The 21,453-nt window shown below is 40.7% G+C and overlaps 1 long non-coding RNA gene across 1 annotated transcript in view; it reads left to right on the top strand.

Annotated features, from left to right (window-relative positions):
* The window catches only part of LOC144584457 (uncharacterized), an 855,455-nt gene that overhangs the window by 195,188 nt on the left and 638,814 nt on the right, over nt 1–21,453 (top strand). The gene's annotated exons all lie outside the window — the stretch shown is intronic.

Here is a 21,453-nt window from a genome sequence, read left to right as displayed (position 1 = left end):
CTATGTATTCTACAAGCATTCCTAAAAGCAGAGAGAATGGCCTTGTCCTATGCTATGTTTAGCATTGAAGCAAATGGTTCCACTCTATTTTAAGGGCTGGGTTCTCCGTGATTTATAAAAGCCCAATCATATATTTATAAACCTCTAACCAATGGTGCATAGGGATATATGAACACTCTACAAATTATTTACAAAGTATTTACAGCACAGACCAGCTACACAATGCATCACTCCACCCTGCAAATATATATATATATTTGCCTGTGTTGTTTTTAAATAGGCTGCACTTCATGAGAAAGCAATTACAGCAGTTTTGAGTATCCCTGTGTCTCTAAGTGACATAGTGATCTGGGCTGAAGGAAGAGAAGGAGGAAGATTTGTTTTATATGTTTGTTAATCTGTAGAGACAACATAATCACAGAGTGCCACAATGCCCAGGAACTTAGAGGTTGTTCCCACTGCTGGAATAAACCAGCAGAGGGATTGAGTCTTTTGGATTCGGGGTAAAGTCATGTGGACTTTGACACAAATCCAAAAGTTTTGCGTTGGTGTGTGCACCCTTATACCATGCTGCCGTCGCTGCCTGTCCAACAAGGTCAGTCACAGGTGGTGGATGGTCATCTGGAAGGTGATGGGGATGATTAGGCAGGTGGTTTGGGGGGGGGGTATATCCACACATGTGTAATTGATTCCAATGCCAGAGGAGCAGGAAAACTTGCTCCCCTGGCATGGAGGTCAATGTGGGCCTTGTGCCTTGTGTGCACACTTAAATTTAAATCCAAGTTGTTTTCGGTGAAACCCAAGTTTTATTGTCAATGGGATGAAGTCCTTAGATAGTTTTTTAAAGGCTCAGAGGAATTCATGCAAAACAGATCCTTTCCTTTCTGCTAAACAGTTCTATGTTCAGAGGCAATATGCCTCTAAGTGTCACATTCTGTGGACAAAGAGAGAGAAAGAGAGAGAGAGAGAGAGAGAGAGAGAGAGAGAGAGAGAGAGAAGGAGTCACTCTTTTATTTCTTCCTTGTGTGCTTCCAGAAGGCTGACCACTGTTAGAAAAAGGATGTTGTAATTCTCATTGTGATGGAGTATAATTTTCCAACAATGACATCATAAAGACACACTGTGACTACAAAACATGAAGATGGGCTTTCATTTCATTGAGTTAGGATGGTTTGCCAAGTAGGGACACTGCAGAAGTTAGATTTGAGGCAAGGACATGGCAGCTCGGTTTCTTCTTTGTGTGCACTTTGTCATTTATGTGACAGCAGTTGCTTTGCATACAGAATTGATCACGTGAGCCATCTTGATGATCAGCAAACCCACTAAGTGTGGGTCATTTGAACGATCACAATCTCCCACACCATCCTGTCTGGGCTCCATGCTCTTCAGGGGAGGCCGGTTTCTTGGCCTTGCCATCTTCAGCAGTGGCATCATAAGACAGAGTCCCTGGTGGCTGATTCCAAGCTCTAGAACTCTGTTATTCCCTGTTTCGTTTCCCCAGACTGGTCCTTGACTGGCTTCTGAGGAAAGTGGCTTCTATCCCATATTTTCTTCACATGACTGGCCACACACACATGTGACTAGTTAAATGAAGGATAGCTTACCAGATTTTGGGGGGGGGGGGGAAGCATCGTTTCATTGTCCTTCCGCACATCTAAATAGGACCCTGGCCATCTTGCCTTCATATTCTAGTTCACCGAATTACATTTTAACATTCTAACCTTTTATATGTTTTTAATCTGTATTTGTTTTTTTATTGCACTTGTTTTAATCCTGCTGTGGGTCCCAGTCTGGGAGCTGGCTGGATCTAAGTTACATATATAAATAAATAAATCTTATGGGGACAAATTAACCATGGGAGGAGGAATAAGAGAGGAGGAGTAGAAGTAATCTGCTGATTTAATAATTTGTAACTGACATGCCAGGCTATGTCTTAAATTGTTCTCCATTCCATCATTCCCATGATGTGCATACAAGAACTGCACACTCCCTTCTTCCTGAGCTTTGGGGAAAACTTCCTCCATAAATTTGAGTTTCAATATTAAGAAGAAATGTTCCATAAAAGAGAACAATAAGCAGGAAATCAATTTTATGGGAGCAGCTTGTCTCCTAGCCTCAGATGATATCATAAGTTTCAGGATCTGGCTTGAGTTAAGATTTTTCATTGGTTCCTGACCAATACTTTTGAGCCTCTGTTGTCTAGAAGAGATCTTGGTAGGACAGTTTATGAAAGACATGTTGCTAGCTTTGGAGGCACCTCATGGAACGCTACCCACATTCTGTGATATTTTCAGGGAGATATCTTTTCCAAAGTGGTGCCTGAGATGGAAAACCATGGAGAAATGACACTTATATCTATAGAAACTTTGACTATTTTACATTTGCTGAACAACTGTAGAAGTAGGAGTGGTTTTAGTGACAGTACATATACAAAAAGAAAATCGAATTGACTAAAGAACACAAAGGATCAGTCTGCTACATTTCTCTTCCATGCTGGAATTTCTTTAAAGTCTTTGTTCTATATATTTCCTTGATTTGTCTTAGTGCAAAAGACAATAAAACTTCAACAATGTTCTCTGTACTGTGAGCTGCTTTGAGGTGGTGCTATTTTTGGACTTGTGCATTTTCACCTTTTTATAACTTTTCGGTGGCATGTGCATTATTGGAAAATGTGGTATTTTTGCCTTGTCACGTGAGCTAGTAAAAGTAGCAGCACTGGGAGGCTTGTGTCTATCTTTGTGATCAATCAAGCTATCCTGCTGTGCTTGGTGTGTGTGGAGACTCACATTCTTAAAGGGAAAAGGCACACATTTACCAAAGAACATCTGCCTGCACAAATGGCCAAAAACATGACCCAAAATTTCCTTTTTCACACCTTGGTCTCATAGAAGTGATTTCACCATCCGGTCGGAGAACCCTCAGGAAACTGCCTCACCAAACTGAAGGGTCAGTTACACATCGACAAAAAAAAACACCTATTCTTGAATTGAGTTTAGCATGTTTCAAATCAATTTTAAAAATTCCAGCTTGGGCTTACATGGATTTTTTTTCTCTTGGCCTAGAAAGAATGTTTTTTGGTTGAAAAGCAAGATATTTTATTCAGCTATGAGAGGGATTTATTTTAAATCAATTGTGAAATCAATTTATTTTGATTTGTTTCTGCCATATGTGAATGCCTCTGTCAGTATAAATTGCATCTGTGGGGTTTGTCAAGTAATGGATGCTAGAACCATGGGTTTGGACCTGCAGGAAAACCTTGCAGTCGACATGAAAACAAAGCCAGCAGAGAGACAGGTTGGGTGAGGAGAGTACTTCATCCTTCACAAGCCAAAAAGTTGCCAATCTTGTCAATTTCTCTGATCAGTTTCCCATGCACTGTTGTGCCTTTTCCTTTCACAAGTGTCAGCTGCTGGCTCCCTCACTCCCTCTCCTTCTCCACCCCCCTTTGTGTGTGTGTGTGTGTGTGTTAGTCTCTCTGTCTGTCTGTCTCCATATGCATGTGTTGGGCTGTAGGGAAAGCTTGCAGTCCAATATGTTTTAGTGATTTTCAATCTGTCATATTGAACTAGCGCTATGTCAGATTTAAATAAATAAATAAAATAAATAATACCACAGGAGCAATAGCTAGTGGCTGTGAGAGGCAGCCAATGTGAGCACAGGTGGGCACAGGACAAAGCTTAAATGGAACAATTCTAAAGCCCATGTAGCCCCCTCAACCAATATACAACACAGTTTAAAAGCAGCTAACAGATTTCCCAAGGGGACACACATACTGACCCCAAAACACATGACTTTAAACCCATTTTTAACAAAACCAAATCCCTCTCTCGATTCATTTTCCTAATCCTGCCCTGAAACAAAAATTCATGACTAACATCTCAGCAATTGTGAGATTTCTCTATTAAAAAGGAAGCCTTTGATATCTTGCATTTCAGTGCTTGATAATGCATTTTAAAGAATAATGATGGGTTCAGAACCTTCGTCAGAAAAAAATTTCTTTAAAATAATAGATTATAAACCTCAAACAGGGCTGTTCTCTAAAACAGGATAACTCAGTGGCTGAGGTCACTGGCTGCAGAGCCAGAGGCAGGGAGTTCAGTTCCCCACTGTGCCTCTTTGAGAGGAGCTGGGGTCGATCCATAGGGTCCCTTCCAGATCTGCAGTTCAAAGGATATTATTATTATTCAATGATTATGAAATGGAATAATACCCCTCAAGTCAATCTGGGCAAAGGCACAAACAACAGGCTTACAGAATCATAGAAAAGTGAAGTTGGGAGGGGCCTACAAGGCCATCAAGTCCAACCTCCTCCTCAATGCAGGAATACAAACAAAGCACTATTTTATAGTCTAACCCTTCTTTATGCTTCATGCTTTATTCTTTATTTTTTTTTCTTCTTTAGCATTGTTTCTGGACACCTGCTGTCAGTTCCTCTTCTTATTCCTGTCATTATCAATGTCATCTTAAAGCAACTTTGTCTGCATCAGCTAACTTCTGCAAGCTTAAAAGCTACATCATTGAAATTGCTTTTAATTTCAAGGCCTAGCATATCACACCAAGCTTAGCATATCTGTTCTCTATTGACGATTGTTTGATTGATTAAATACTGGTCCCTCCTCTTCACAATCACTGAATTGTAAAATACCATATCATGTCCTCTGTCCCTTGACCCGTGAGCTCCATACGTCAATCACTTTATTTATACCCAGCCCACAATCTGAGTCTTTATCCTATACTAACTTATCCTAACACATTGGACAATTGCCAACTTATGCTTAAGAATGGCACACTACATGGTTTGAGATACATTTTCCAACTTGGCAAAGGTTCCATTACTTAAACTTGCCCTATTATAAACACCTAATATGTCTAGTGTTTTATGCTTCTTGTTTATGTCTTATGAAATACAATAGTATATCTTATACTTACAAGACAAAAGCAGACACATAAGCAAAAGTATTTCATTTTGACTATTTTTTAAAGTACGTTATTGCCCAAATCTGGTTATTTTGAAAGTCCAATTTATCTAAGGGCACCACATAAATTATACTTATTTCTTTTGGTTCATCCAGCTGTTCTCATTTAGTCAAGGCCTCTTGTCACCTTCACCAGTATAATTAATAAAATAAGCAAAAGGTACTTCTAAAACAGACAACAGCCAGACAAGGTCCAATTCAAATAATTTTTTCAATGAAACTTCGCTATGGATGAAAATTTTAGTCCCCATGTGAATAGTCCAGATGGAAGACTATGATTATTTCTTTATCTTAAAGCCGTATGCTAATAAGATGGGCACAAATCAGAAAAATGGTGATTTGTTGTTATTCATGATTCATCACGATCAATGAATCACAAATTACAAATTTATTATTTTTTTCTGACGAATTAAATCATCAATTCCTTTTTTTTACTATAAAACCCAATAAAATTCCCCCAAGCACCTAGATATACCAGTCATAGAGAAGCTTTTACTGACCCTCCTCTAAATCCTTCCGAGTGTGGTGAAGATTCAGTTCCAGATATCCAAGTTATACACCTACGAAGTGGGTCCCCCCCAGAAAAGTACCGTTCAGCAGCTGGTTTGGGGAAACCCAATCTTCACCAAACTTGGGTGGCTTGTAGAGGAGAGTCATGGGAAGCTTCCCTGTGATCTTGGTATCTATAGGTGCCTGGGGGCCAATATCCTGGGGTGCTCTCCTTGTGGGTTTATACCTTGGATATCCAAAACACAATCTTCACCACACTTGAAGAGATTGTGGAGGAGAGTCAGAGGCAATTTGGGTTTCTCCAGGTGCTGGGGGGGGGCTGTTTTATAACCCAACAAATCAATTAATCAAAAATCGCTAAATTCGTTGATTCATATTTGTTGGGAGCATTGATTCATATGAATACAAATAAGTGAATTCGTAATTTTGAAAAAAAAGGTGATGAATTTTTTTTAACTCATGCTCATCTCTACTAATAATCTTAGAGCTGGAGAGCTAGAAGGGTCACTATGGATTATTGAATCCAGCCACTGTCAAGGAGGCACAGTGTGGAGTTGAATTCCCAACCTCTACCTCCACAGCTAGATACCTAAACTACTGAGCTATCCAGAAGTTCCACATGAATGTTTTACCATTTAGTTTTTTGTATTCTAATTCTTATGTTTGGTGAAGCCTAAATTAAAATACAGTGGTGCCTCGCTTAACAAGCGCCTCGCTCAGCGATGGCCCCTATGGCTATTTTTCGCTTTGCGATATTCGCTAAGCGATTCGCTTAGCGAATATCGCATAACGAAGCCGGGGAGAACAGCTGATCGGCGGTTCCAAAATGGCCGCCGGAAGGTCCGCGCCGCATTTTCGCGCCCTGCCCTCGCTTACCGAGGGTGCGAAAATGGCGGCGCTATGGACGAGCCTCGCACAGCGGTGAGTTTTCAAGCCATAGGAACGCATTGAACAAAGTTCAATGCGTTTCTATGGCTTTTTTATTCCCGCACAGCGATGTTTCGCTATAGCGAAGGTTAATCCGGAACGGATTAACCTCGCTATGCGAGGCACCACTGTATAGCAATTACGCTTTAAGATGCCACAATGTCTTCTTTTTTTCTTTTTGGACTTTTTTTGGTGTTTCTTGTTGATATGATTGTGCAGACTAACACAGCTACAACTTTGAAAACTAAAACTACGATGGTTTCTTTAAAACGTTCAGATGTTTTCTCTCATCATCAGATACACAGATATCTTCTTTCATTAGCCACAGAATGTCTCAGACTTCCCCACCATGAGGACACAACAGTAGAATAATAAAGAAAATCCCTCTGGCCTTCAATCATTCTTGCCCAGTTTTCTCACTCACTGGGTGGCATAATAAGTATTCTGTTGACCAATTTAGGTGGTTCTGTTGGACAATTTAGGTGACCTTTTTTTTCCCAATAAAATTGGGCCTCTGCTCTACTGGTGCAAGTTAATGAGTCACCTTTTATATTCTTCATCATGTGCCAGTTACTAAGTTGGTGGATGAGCAGGAAGGCAAGCAGTGACTCATTAATTAGTGGCAATTCACCACTGTGATCTGAACCGCTGCACTTATATACTGGCATAAACTACCAGTAGGTTCCAGGGTAGCATTTTGTTTGTTGTTCAGTTGGTTGTTTTAAATAAAATCTATAAAGTCGAGGAAGACATTTAATTGCTATTTCCCTGTATGAATCAGATTGTACCGGATTCAGGAGAGCATGGAACCTGTATTGACCTGCAAAACAAATTAGGCACCCTGCTTGTGCTTCATGCTGGAAGAACCTAAAAAGTACTGAAGCAAATAAATGTTAGTTCCATCCCCTGGCCATCACAAAGGGCAGAGCTAGCAAAAAGCAAAAAAACAAGCAAGCAAACAAGCAAAAAACACCGAAAGAGAGAGTGAACAGTGGAAGAGAGGGGGGGAAAAGATTGTCCTTATGTCGGTGGGTGCATTTTTCTACCCCTTCCCAAGACTCTTACAATTGTGTGTAGCGTTCATGCAGTTTGGAAGAGCAAAGACATTTACTCTTAGCTAAACATGTTTCTTCTGGACCTCAGCTGTAAGTCTATTACAGAATGTTGCAAGCAGGTTTCAATTGTGAACTCCACAGTGTGAGATTGCAGGACAAATTCTGCTTTTTTCAACAAGGGTGGAGAGCTGGCATCTTCGGCTGTTTTACTTCCCATTTTTGCCACAGGAGTGGGTGAAAGTGAAAAGCAAGCCCTTGAAACCTAAATTAATACTAAACCTCCCTCACCTGTCTTTACACAGAGACTAGTTTCCTTGGCATGCTTGCAGAAGCATCCCTTAAACAAAGTGCAATTAACAGATTTGAACCTTCTGTAGTATTTCTGCTGCTGCGTATTCTTTTTTCAAAAATTTCCCTCCTGGGAAGCTGGAAGGCCCCCAAATATGCAAATGAGTTGAATGTTTTCTCTACTATTTTGGCATTTTTAAAAAATGAAGAGAAATAAAATAGGCTGCGGGCAGAACATCTCGGTTAAAGTGGCAGCATTCAGCAAATACAAAAATGTGAGCCGGTATAAGGTAAGGGCTAAATTGTTTGACTTAGGTAGAGGAGATTCATTTCCGGGACTAGTCCATGATCTTTGGTTGCCAGGGGTGAGGTGCCATTAGTTGGTGCCATCTATTATTCCATTCAAGAGCATTCTGAAGAAACCTCTAGAAAACAATTAGCCTGGCCTTTAAAAGCTAAAGTCACCTTTACAACTGTGTTCTTTGTGATGCTCATACTGTGACCAGTGCATTATATAATAGGGATTGTGCATCAGCTTCGGAAAAAAGTTGATAGATAAAGGACTTTGGAGATATTTGCACATCTCTAGAACTGATACAGATTGCTCCAAGAAGCCCCCAGTTGTAACTGGGTCCCTTTTTAGGTGATCCTAAAAATGACTGAAGTTTGCTCTGGTCTTTATATCTTTACATACAAACAGAAAGTAAAGGTAAAGGTTCCCCTTGACATTTAGTCCAGTCGTGTCCAACTCTAGGGGGTGATGCTCATCTCCGTTTCCAAACCATAGAGTCAGTGCTTGTCTGAAGACAGTTTCTGTGGTCACATGGCCAGTGCGACTAGACACAGAATGCCGTTACCTTCTGACCAAGGTGGTACCTATTCATCTACTCACATTTACATGCTTTCGAACAGCTAGGTTGGCAGGAGCTGGGATAAGTGACGGGAGCTCACTCCGTTGCGTGGATTCAATCTTCCGACTGCTGGTCTTCTGACCCTGTAGCATAGAGGTTTCTGCAGTTTAACCCACAGCGCCACCATGTCCCATACATACAAACAGAGGGGAATGGCAAACTGGTTCATCTTGACTTCTTAAGAGAAACATTTTAGGGTCTTTTAGTAGCTGTAGATATTTACAGCCTGGTACAGTTGCCTCACTTTACCTACTGGTCAGTCCCTATTCTCTCTCTCTCTCTCTCTCTCTCTCTCTGCCTTTACTATGTCCAACAATGGCATAGAACTGTGCATCTGTTTGCCCCCAGTAAGCAGGATACCATGAATGCCTTTGATGTGCTCTGTTAGCTTTGTTGCTGCTAACAAATCATACTCTAGCAGTGCTCAGTTCTATCCTTGATGGCTCAAGCAATCCAGAACCAAAATCTTTTTATTCACTGTGTTTAAGTGAGGGTTTTTCTCCACTTCCTCAATTTTGTCATTCTACTTCCTGGGTTTCCATGGTCTTAATTGGTTCTATTCCAAGGGATAGAGATGTTTTTGTAACATTTCCATTAGATTGCTTTCCTCTAATTTTCCTTCACGTTTTCCCTTTCCCCTCTTTTTTTTCCCACTCCTGTGATTCTCTGAGAGAGCTCTCTGGCAGAATATATAGCTTGGGATGCAAAGCTGCTTTCATTTTGAAATATTTAGCCAACTAGCCAATGGTTTCTTCTTAGTTTTTTTCCTCATGTAATCCTCATTTGGAGCCAGGCAGTGTCTGGAGAGCATTCCAAACATTCTTTGTTTTAAAGACCTTCAAATTGTACGTACTTTGCTTTTCAACCCTCCTTCCCAATAGCACCACACAAGTAGAGGTATGCCTCAGCCTCAGTCAGAAAGAATAATTCTTCTCACTTTATCTTTAATAGTAATTATTATATGCCCTCACATTTATACGTCTAAAGATGAAGGATCAGCCAATGGAATTGTTGTGCAGGGGATATCCAAATATATTCACATTGTCCAAGGAGGTTTCTTCCCCCCCCCCCATAGATAGCTGTTATTTGGTTTTAACTTAGAATGCTAATTTAATTAGCATTCAGCAATTTTTCAGTCCCAGGTCAAAGAATCTTTCAATGACCCCCACGGAAACCAGACAGGGATAATTGTTTCTCTGTTTTGTTAACTAAGTCGCTGACTAGTTTTTTCCCCCCACCCCATCTCCTCTGAAGTAATGTCCTCTACAACAGGGTTACTCAACCTTGGGTAACCCAGTTATTCGTGGACTGCAATTCCCAGAAACCCTAGCCAGCATAGCTAGTGGTGAAGTCTTTGCAGACAGTCCAAAGTTGGGAACTACTGATCTACAACATATGTCCAACATTTTCTTATTCTTGTCAGTTTTGAGCTCTTATACTGGCCAGTTTTAAATGAATGTATCAATCAGCTATGCATGACTAATTTCATGCCAAAGCAGGAAAGAGATACCAAAATTCTATGGAGGATGATACTTCGAGCGCAAGCATCTCAGGACTGTCAAACTTAATCTTACACAGCAAATCAAATGTAGCAAAACAATGTTTCTGTTGGGAAGCCCAGTGGGCTGGGAAGACAGGTAACATAATAATAAATTTGAAATGTTAGTGCTGCAATGTAACAGTATAACAAGAAATTATTTTTTAAAAATAATTGCTATAACTTTCATTTATGCATAAGCACAATTATACTTGAATTAAACAGATGATTTTGAATCTCACAATGCAGAGGAGAAAGACCCCTACAGTGGGGTCTTGACTTGAGAACTTAATCCGTATTGGAAGGCGGTTCTCAAGTCAAAAAGTTCGCAGGTCAAATCTGCATTTCCCATAGGAATGCATTGAGAACCATTTGATCCGTATCTGCTCTTTTCCGTCCATAGAAACCAATGGGAAGCTGCTATTCCACCTTCGACCACTAGAGGGGGGATATTTTGTTTCTTTTTTTCTTAGGTCAAGAAAGGTTCAGGGAAGGCAGGGAAAATACAGTCCAGGCAGTACAGTACCAGGCAGTCCGAAGACTGTCTCCCAATCCACTTTCTAAACGCTGGGAGGAGTGAGGAAGCAGACAGGCACCCTTTTCACTGGCCAACAGTTAACTGAAAGTTCAAATTTTGCACTGTCCCTGCCTCCCACGTGGGTTTTTTTCAGTTCTTAACTCAAATCTAAGTATGTAAGTCAAGTCAATATTTTCCTATGAGAGCGGTTCTTAAGTCAAAATGTTCTTAACTCGAGCCGTTCTTAAGTCAAGACCCCATTGTATGTTTCACCTGGGTGATGTCGCTTCTACAAAATGAGGGTCCTCACAGCCTTCCTTGTTTGCTTTTCACTTCTTAATGGCCAAGTAATGGCTCAGTGCTCAGAGCTGATCTCATGAACTGTCAGTGTTTGCTTGCATAGCAGTATATCTGTGCAGGATCTAGGGAATTGATTTTTGTGGTGAGAAACCAAGAACATGTTGCTGTCTTGGAAATCTTTGGTTAGGGAATATCTACAGCAGAATATTCCACAGAAAGCTTTGGGAACAAGAGGTGCCATACAACCCTAGTCTGTTTTACCATTGTCCCGGGATTTTATAAATTCTGGTGGCTCTTATACCATTGGTTTTATCTTCTCAGCTACTTTGGAGGGCTTTGTACCCTCCAGAAAAGGCTAAAAATATTTTAAATTAATTTAAAAATTGTTTCTCTAATCAGTTCCATTACTCCTGCCAGGACAAAAGAGATAAAAATTGAAACACTCCATGTTCTTTGATGGATGGAGTATATGGTTGCATCATGAATCATGAAGTATCAGTGTAACACTGAATTTTACAAATTATACCAATTTATCTGTAACCCCATTATCTCTCAGAATTATTTCAAATGTCATTTAACTCAATTCATAACAATAAATGGGTTCTCTATTGTTACTAAAATATCATCAGCAAATAAACAACCTTATCTTTATCCTTAAAACTTGTACCACAAATTAATCTATCTTCTCCAATCACAATCACTAACAATTCTGTAACCAAAGCAAACAGTTTCTGGAAAGGGGACATCCCTGTTTATTATCTCAGCATAAAGTTATATATTCTATTATACCATCATTCACTGGCACAGTTGCAATATTCTCTGAATATAGTTGATTTGTCATACTTTTAAACTATTCTCCCAAACCTAATTCTTTATTATAATTTTTAATATTTGCCATTCCACACAATCAAAAGCTTTAATGCTGATCAAATGTTTTATCTAATGCACTTGTTTTAAATGATCTTGGTGGACTGGAGTGAAAACTTCTCCTCTCAGGTCTACCAGAGGAAGGTATGCCCACCTACCTGCCATCTGGCCAGCTCTGATTGTCAGGCACTCTCAAATACCTCCACACCCCTTCCCAGTGCATAGTAGTAGTAGTAGTTTAGTAGTTTAGTCATTTAGTCGTGTCTGACTCTTTGTGACCCCATAGACCAGAGCACGCCAGGCCCTCCTATCTTCCACTGCCTCCCGGAGTTGTGTCAAATTCATGTTGGTTGCTTCGCAGACACTGTCCAGCCATCTCATCCTCGGTCGTCCCTTTCTCCTCTTGCCTTCACACTTTCCCAACATCAAGGTTTTTTCCAAGGAGTCTTCTCTTCTCATGAGATGGCCATAGTACTGGAGGCAGCCTAGGAATAAGACTGGCAAATGATGGCTGACATCCCATGTTTTGGGGCCTCACCAAGCCAGAAACACAGCCTCATGTAAATGGACACACAGCAGCTTATTATCATTGATAGAAGTCTTGGGTTTGTTTTTTTTTTAAATTGCTATAACTTTCATTTATGCATAAGCACAATTATACTTGAATTAAACAGATGATTTTAAGTATGTCCATATATTCATATTAAAAGAGAAGGGGTAAATACTCCTAAAGGAGAAGGGGTAAAGTTCCTAATACTAGCCATGTCCAGGTCAATTCTAACTGGCTGCCTGGATGTGATTATTCTCAGATATTATGTGCATTGATTAAATAGACCCATAATTCCTCTGAAACAAATTAAAGGAATGGGCTAATTCCATGGAAGGTCTTATTCTATTCATCCTGGATTTTCAAAGGATTTCAGAAGGGCTTTTAAAGTCACTAAGGTTCCTGTTCTGATAATGTACTTTGCTCTCTCTCTTTTTAATTGTTCAAGGCTTTTACATGACTAATGAAGCTATACATTGAAATGTTGTCATAGGTTTTTAAAACGCTTTCTCTGATGCTTACAACTTTTTTTAATCTGTCATTGGTTTTAAATTTGCGATTGTACTATTGTTTTATCAACCACTCTGCAATGGCATTGTAAATGAGCAGCCCATAACATTTTCTTTTAAAAATAAATTCAGTTCTTCAAAAACCTCTTGTTTATCACTGTGGGATATCATCCTTTGGTACCCGTGATTCAAAAATCCAGGAAATGGCTCAGTATTGCTGCACAATATCATCCCTGTGTTGCCAGCAGAAAAAAAAGATACAGTGGTGCCTCACAAGACGAATGCCTCATGGGACAAAAAAACCCCAAGACGAATGGTTTTTTTAAATCACTCTGATGCCTCGCAAGACAACTTCTTCTATGGCCATGCTTTGCAAGATAGTTTCCCCCCCGAGACCGATGCTTCGCAAGATGAAAAAAAAATTAATTTGTCTTGCGTGGTTCCCATAGGAATGCATTGCAATGCATTCCTATGGGAAGCCGCTTTTAGCAAGATGATTTTTTCACAAGATAGCGCTACTCGCAGAATGAATTACACTTGTCTTGTGAGGCACCACTGTACCAAGCTTTACATAGCAAAGGAAGCTTGGATATTGATGACACCGATGGCACCAGTCAAGATTGTGTTTACTATCATCCACAAAGTAACACCAAGCAAGGGAAAATTCTATGAGGTGACTCCTTTCTTCATCAGCTCACCATGTTTCACTCGCAAAAAGCAATTGTCAGGATTGTTTCTCAACAAGTGTGAAAGTTCAGATTGCTCCAGACCTGGAGCTAATTTTATCTTTGAAACCTTGTGTCCAGAGCCTGGTCTCAAAAATCCTGAGGGAATGTTTACTGACAGCACTCAGGGCTGGAACAAACACAACTATTCTGTGCCTTTCTAATGCAGATATACTTTGAATATGCCTTACAAAACTGTATGCTTATTCCCTGGAGATACATGACAAAATGTCCCCTTTTCTGGAGGATTGCCACTCCATTACTTTCTTTAAAACAAACCTGATTTTTTTACAGCTTCTATAATAGCAGGGAACTTTGTAGATTGGTAATTCTTCCTTGCCAATACAATACATCAATACATTGTACCATCCTCCTGGCAAGACTGTAACATGAATGCTCAGTTTATAACAAAATCACTGTTTTTCTCATTTCAAAGGCCTCTTTTGAGGATCAATAGTTCAGCCCCTGCAGGCTGGATTCTTTCCAAATCCTGTAGTTAATTGCCCTACAGCAAGCCCATTAAATCAATATGGATTGAGTCAGTCAACTCCTCATCAGTTCCACTGATTCATATAGACCTACTCTGTGAGTTACTATGCTAAAATAAGTTGCAGTTAAGAGTAGGCCCATTTGAATTAATGGAACTTTACAGAGGACTCAACTCACCAAATATTTATTCAATGCACCTGCTCTAATTACTCCACTAAATAACAGGATTTGGGCCATTTCCTGAAAACCTTTAGTGCTTTCCCCCTCTCAATTTCTCATGTCCCTGTAATGCACCACAATTCTAACACAGCCCTTTTTGACTTTTCCAATTGTCAGCCCAGTACATTTCTTGTCTTTACACCTACATAGAAAACTTCTTATTCTTTAGCCACAATAGATATTCCCTCTGCTTCAAATGGTGGTATCTCATTGACCAAAGTTCAGAGACCGCAGGAGCATGTTTTAAACGATAGATGCATGCGGATGAGCGAGTTTTTCAGCCTTCACTCCAGCAGCTTCTCAAAACTGTTTTCAAATGTAAAGTCAGTTTCTTTCTCCCTCTCACTTTCTCTTCTTCTGCATTAAAATTCAAAGGATATATATTTCCTAGGAAACGAGGCAGGTACAGGAACAAGCTTCAGTCATAGCTTTAAAATGGTTGCAAGAGCTGCTGATCCATAATTATGTTAGTAATGATTTCCTAATGTGCTTTTCTGAATCATGGTTCTAAGGGGCCAGAGAAGGAAGTCAAATAGCATGGTGATTTTGATCTGTTTTCTTAACTGCTCCAAACCTGCCTGTTTACTACACAGACTAATGACCCTTTACTTTGACTGCAGTCCTATAGCATTCAATGGGATTTACTCTCTAGTAAATGCATTTTGGATTGCATATCTCATTTAGCATTTTTTCCCCTTACCAGGCGGGAAGTCAGTGGTGTTAAGTGATACTTTAGCCTCAATTAACTACTTCTCCCTCCCTTGCAAAAACGCCTTAGGTCTTAGAACCAACCATAAGGATTAGAATTTGCCTTGTCCTCCATGGGTAGAGCAAAATCAAGGAATGGAAGCAGGAACGCAAAGACCAACAGTCATGTTTTATTGATGCCTCTTACTGAGTGTCTCTCAAACTATACCAAGAGCTTTCTGGCTGTTTCCCTTCCTCTTCCTTAACCCAATTTCCCCCTTCTAAAAAAAAATGCTAATTAACATTTGTATGCAGCTGCTGATCACCAGCAGGCAAACTGCAATCTCGATATATTTCCCCCCTCCTCCTTTTTCTGGCAGAGTCCTTTCACTTTCCTCAAGATGGGCAGAGAGAGAACATTCCTGCTCACTTCCAGCCTGTTGCAGAGGAAAATTATTTATTAGCGGGTAGATTGGGAAGGAGAACGACCCCAGCTTCACCCACATTTCTACATGCCGAAAGCAAGCTTTCTGACATCAATTATGAGTTCTTGCAGCCACACATCCTAGAAGGGCCAATTTTTCTTCCACCCTCAGCCCACTTGAGCTTTCACATTTTTGACAGATTTGCGAGATGTGCACCTTTGTCAGAACAAAGTGTTTATACTATATTCTTATCTGTAAAAAGATAGTGAGATATTTAGAATCAGGCTAGATCAGGTGGCAAGTCCCTCCAATGCAATGCAGTGTGTGTAGGAGAGAGGGATGGAAAGAAATGGGTGTCCTATACCATTTTTTGAATGGACTTGCCCATCATTGGCTTGTGGAACCCAACAGATTACTCTTTGAATTTTCAGCTTTATTTTTGCTCCCGTTGGCTGCTCCTAGTGGGCACATTAAATTTTAATCCCAATTCCTCTGATGGAGGTTTGCCACATTTCTGTATTGTCTTTTCCCCAGCCAAATAGGAACTTTGAATTTCAAAAGAAGGTGAAGGGGAGAGGGTAAACGCAGATTATTTGGCAGTTCTTTGAAAAGTTGGGAGGAGAAATTCAGCCAACTGCTGAAAACACATCCCAAAGGTGTTTTCAGATTGCATTTTAACTCCCCTTAAGAAGCAAACCTGGCACAATTATTTACCATGCATTTTTGAGACTCCTCTATGTATATATATTCTGCATTATCCTCTAAATCTTCATGAACACCAAGAGGAAGAAGGATTAACACTGAAACCTAGCTAGCTGTTCAGTGTTTAATGGTCTGATAAAGTGGTCTAATATCACCTGCTCTTGCATTTGTATTGTATAAGGATCTTTTTCTAATTTAACCCCCTCCATGGTATTCAACAGACAACATGCACCTCGTCCCTGCTATAAACTAAAGCAACATCACGTCTTTGACCCTTTACATGCTAAAAAGAAAAGAAAAAGATGCAGAATTGCAGTTTTGTCAAGCAATAATATTAATTACCATCTGTTTCCATCACCTTTTTACCTCAACCTCCACCTTTTATTGCCAAGAGCTGCGCTGAGTGCGGTATGTCAGCTGTGGATCGGTACCAGAATTTTTAACTCTGAAAATGAATGTTGGGGTCAATTTGGTTCTTCTATCATTTCCCTGGAGATTTATTGAACTGGAAGTATCATTCCAGCATGCTCTTGTGTACCGTCGTGACATTATTTGCCATTGCCCATGGCATTAGAAAAAGCCTCTTTTCAAATCAGATGAACTGCCACCCCCCCCCAAAAAAAGGACAGTCAATGAAAATAGCTGGTCCCCCTGCTGCAACATTTGTTTCACATTAGGTTGTGGACCGATCTTGTCGAACATGTCCTCAACCTCCAGATGACATCCATAACGTATGTCTATTTTTTGTCATGCTTTTTGTCTATGCTCTCTCCCTCCCAAACAATGGTTTATTTTTTGTACTGCTTTGTACCAAGGAACATGCTTAGTGCTATGGTGCTTTGCAAAATGCACCAAAGTCCACTGTTGCAGCTTCAGAGTGTGATGCGTAGCTGAGATTTGACTATATACTCAGTCTACATTGTGATGGGTACCTCTGATGCTGTAGAGTAGAAATGGAGACCAGTGAATAAAGTTGGGAGAGGTGGGAAGGACTGGAAGTGTTCCAAAGGCAGGGATAGACCAGCTCCTACTTGAGAGAAAGAGATGGTGGGAGAGATCATGGAGTATCCCAAATCTCTTTGCTTCAAGCAGAGAATTTGCACAACAGTTTGTGCACCATCACTGCTGTTGCTTTAGGCTCTCAGTGCTGATTGCTAAGAATAGACAGACTGTGGTGATGCAAAACCAGGTGGTGGCTGCTGGAAAAAAAACCGGGGGAGTCAGAGACCTGGAGAATGACAGGAATCACATATGGAAATGGAAGTGATGAGAATCATTAATGAGTGTGATGCAGGGTGGAAAAAAAGAAGAAGTGAAGCAAAGAGCTATACGTGGCATTTCTGAAAGATCCCTAAGTCTAAAGTTATGTTCCACAGTAGGATGTAAAAAAATAAAAGGAAATGAGTCCTAATTTAACTTTAGATATACAATGAACAGCAGTTATTACCACAAGAGACCTTGGGGTTATAATTACTTGTTAAATGAAATGTCAACTCAGTGTTCAGTGACAATGAATGGACCAATTTGTGTTAAGACTGTGGTTCGGGGTAGAAATCTGTTCCGCTTGCATTTTGATGCAAACCTAACTAGTTTGCATATCCAGAATGGATAAACAAACAGAAACGAACTTATTTCTCAATGCCTGCAGTTGTCCGTATCAATCATATCCACTGGAGTTCTTCTAAAGATGAAAAAGAAGGCTGTGATTCAGTTTTCAGGGGGGAAAGCATTTTTATCTTTTGAGACTCCTTACAAGAAGAAATGTATCTCTCCCTGGGGTTTGCACTTTCACAACCTTAGTTAGTTAGTTAGTTAGTTAGTTAGTTAGTTAGTTAGTTAGTTAGTTAGTTAGTTAGTTAGTTAGTTAGTTAGTTAGTTAGTTAGCTAGTTAGTTAGTAAGTAAGTAACCTGCTTTTCTATGAAAACTGGGACCCAATTTTGATAGAAAGACTTCCAAGGTTTTTTCAAGTGTGTTTTTTCAAGGAGCCAGGGACGTGGTGGCGCTGTGGGCTAAACCGCAGAAGCCTCTGTGCTGCAAGGTCAGAAGAGCAAGCAGTCGTAAGATCGAATCCATGCGACGGAATGAGCTCCTGTCACTTGTCCCAGCTCCCACCAACCTAGCAGTTCGAAAGCATGTAAATGCAAGTAGATGAATGGGTACCACCTCAGTGGGAAGGTCATGGCAGTCGGTGTCTAGTCGCGCTGGCCACGTGACCATGGAAACTGTATTCGGACAAACACTGGCTCTATGGCTTGGAAATGGGGATGAGCACCACACCCTAGAGTCGGACATGGCTGCATTAAATGTCAAAGGGAATCTTTACCTTTACCTTACAGAAGAAGCCACATATTTTAAAATACAGGTGAACTGCAAATATTGAAAAAGTACACACATCCTTTTGTCTATAGGCCATTTTGGTAAAATTCTCTGCTGGATGCAGACATTTAAAATGTATTAAAATGCATGTGCATTTCAATTTGAGGGGAAAAAACCTGGGACAATGAGGAAAAGCAGGCTGGATGAGGAAAAACTCAACAAAAATAAAATAGAAAGATTTTCACATCTCTAGGCTCTTAACTCCTGGGCATTTGGATTTCCTCATTCCCCTTCCTTCCAGATTCCCTGAGCTTTATGTATCTGATCATCTCTCTCTGGTTATGGTTTGAGCTTACAAATCAAGCAGTGATACCATGCTGTCTCCTAATGGCTTCATCTGTCCCAGTACAACAGCTATCCAATGGATTTTGACATGTGCAGAGACACTGAGAAAAAGCACCATAACAAAAATGTCTCATCACATCAACACAGTGGCTTGCAAATGCATCTCCAGCACATCTGGCCTCCTTCCACCATGTGTCTACATGTCTCTTGGTCAGGGGCTTAATTGAATGCACCTGGCATAGCTAGGGAAGCAGCATCTCTGGCAGGATGCTTCCAGAACTCTGCATTAATTACCCAGGTTGCATCCTCAAACCTTGGTGGAAAGATACTTTGAGAAGTTAATTCACTGTGAAACTTATTACAAAGCCTCAAGAACTATTGTATAATAATGAAAGGCATACAAATGGCAACAACTCAGTTACTAATTGCATTAGTCCTTTCTTTTGAGTATGTCTGTGTATGGATCTCCAGTTTTGCTTGTAAGCAAATTTGTGGCTTTTTAGTGGATCCTGATTTGGTCCCAAATGTCTTCTATGCAGTTGGACTTGCACCGTGGATTTGAGTTGATTTGTAATGCCTTCCCTGGAAAAAATGCTATACTTAAAAAAAAATCCTTTGCATTCACCTAAATGAAATCCCGCAGCAAGACAGACCCTAAAGGCAGGAGTAAACATGACAAAGTGCAGCCAGCTGAAAACACAAAAGGAAGCCTTTAATTAATGGCAATCTGCCACTGATGATGACAACATTCCAGTTGTGCAGCCGGAGCTGTGCAACAGGATTTTAGACAGTGCCTGAGATATAAATAAAAGACAGGTCTCTAAAAATAAGATAAATGTGAATGGTTGATGTATGCTGGTCATGCTATGGGGCCTCTTGAACATCGCAATGGCTTAAGGCTGCTACACACATGTTTATCCAGCCCAACCAAAAAGTAAAGGATTACAGGCAAAACAGGTAAGTAATGAGCTGGCAAGCTTACTTACAAACTCCAGCATTACCTGTATCCTTGAAGAATGTGAGCTGAGAAGCTATTATGCAGTGCTAGCTGGGTCAGTGGAGCCTCTAATCACAGCTTGCTTCCAGATGCAAGCCAAGGAAGGAGCCTGGAGATTTGTTCCCATCTTGGCCTTCTCTGTGAAGCATCATTTGTTGTTGTTGTTGTGCTAGACATGCATGTATTTGCTTCCAAAGACCAATTTGCATTTCCTCAAAGACTGCATGCTAGAAATGTTTTCCCTGGTCGCCAAGGCTCACTGGTATTGTCATTTTGAGATTTATGTAGATTTAGTCATAAATATCAAAGGCGAAGAAGGGGAAAAAAAGAAGGCTGTGCCCCAACATCAGGTGTGTACATTGGAACTGCTTGGCGAGGGATGTTTTGTTGATTTATCTGTTTTGACTCCAGAAAAGGATGTGCGTGTGTGTTTGCAAATGAGCACAATGTAATTTGCTGTCCATGTAATGTATTCCTGTTCAAGACGGTTACTCAGAATGGATTCAAATGCTCAAACCTCTGTATCCTCTTTGTTGTTTGTTCATTGTTTTGACATATATCTTCCGGAGTGGCTGTTGACACTTTAGCTTTATGTCTGGGTCCACAACTTTTCAATTGACCATGTAAGTAGGCTTGGTGGGAGGAAGGGGGGGCCGATTGATTCAAGAGAACAGCACAAGAAAAGGAAAAATTATCTTGTTGGGGAAGAGCAGAGAGACATCTGGATGGAAACCAGCAATGAGAACATGTGCCCCAGTGTGAGTTGGGGGGGGCAGATGAGAGAGGGTAACATGGTGTTAAGGCAAGGAGTATAGCTGGGAAAGGCTGCGAAGCAGAAAACTCCAGTGGGAGTGGCTCATTGCTGATGCCTCTCTCTGCCTAATGACAAGGCTGGCCCCAGTGTTTGTGTAGGCAGGAAGAGATCCTGTGACATGTGCTGTCAAAGGATGAGCGGAGGTTTCATTTGCATACTACTGTGGCCCGAAAATATGTGAGCAATGAAGAAATAGTGTGGAAATGTAACTGATGCCGGTACCACTGGCAGTTCTTCTGCTACACTTTTAGACAGAACTTAAACGCAATGTGGGAAAAAGGGGGCCATTACCCTGGCAATTAAATGAAAATTAATAATGGCAGATGGGAAATATGATTAGGGATAGAGTTCATTAGGTGTATGTTGCTCTCATACAGAAGCCTTCTATCTAATCTCTGGTAATGAGCAGTGGTCACCCCTGAGGAGGAGCTCTTGAAGATTGACCCATTTGATCGGCAGGTTCACCTGGGGAAACGGTGGCCATAAGAGTCTCCCTTAGGTCAAGTCAGGCAATTGGACCTACTAATTCAAATGTGTTTGGCATCTGCTGCCAAGTTGTGCAACACATGAATGAGTATGAACAGAATAAGAAGCTCCAACTCATATGACAAACTATAGAAAGACACACTTTCAGGCAACTTTCAAGAAGTAATTGAATATTGTCAGGATCTGGCCCATACTACCCTGGCAGTTGCAGGATCAGGGCCAGCCTGACCCAGGAAGGGCCTGGTGTTTGCAGGCTCAGGCCCTGGCCTGTGTAGCACCTGGTGGGCCACTCAGGAGGCTCAC

The sequence above is a fragment of the Pogona vitticeps genome, chromosome 11 (assembly GCF_051106095.1).
Source record: "Pogona vitticeps strain Pit_001003342236 chromosome 11, PviZW2.1, whole genome shotgun sequence".
Classification (NCBI taxonomy): domain Eukaryota; kingdom Metazoa; phylum Chordata; class Lepidosauria; order Squamata; family Agamidae; genus Pogona; species Pogona vitticeps.
The sequence above is the reverse complement of the archived record's forward strand: the minus strand, read 5'-3'. Positions and strand labels throughout refer to the sequence as shown.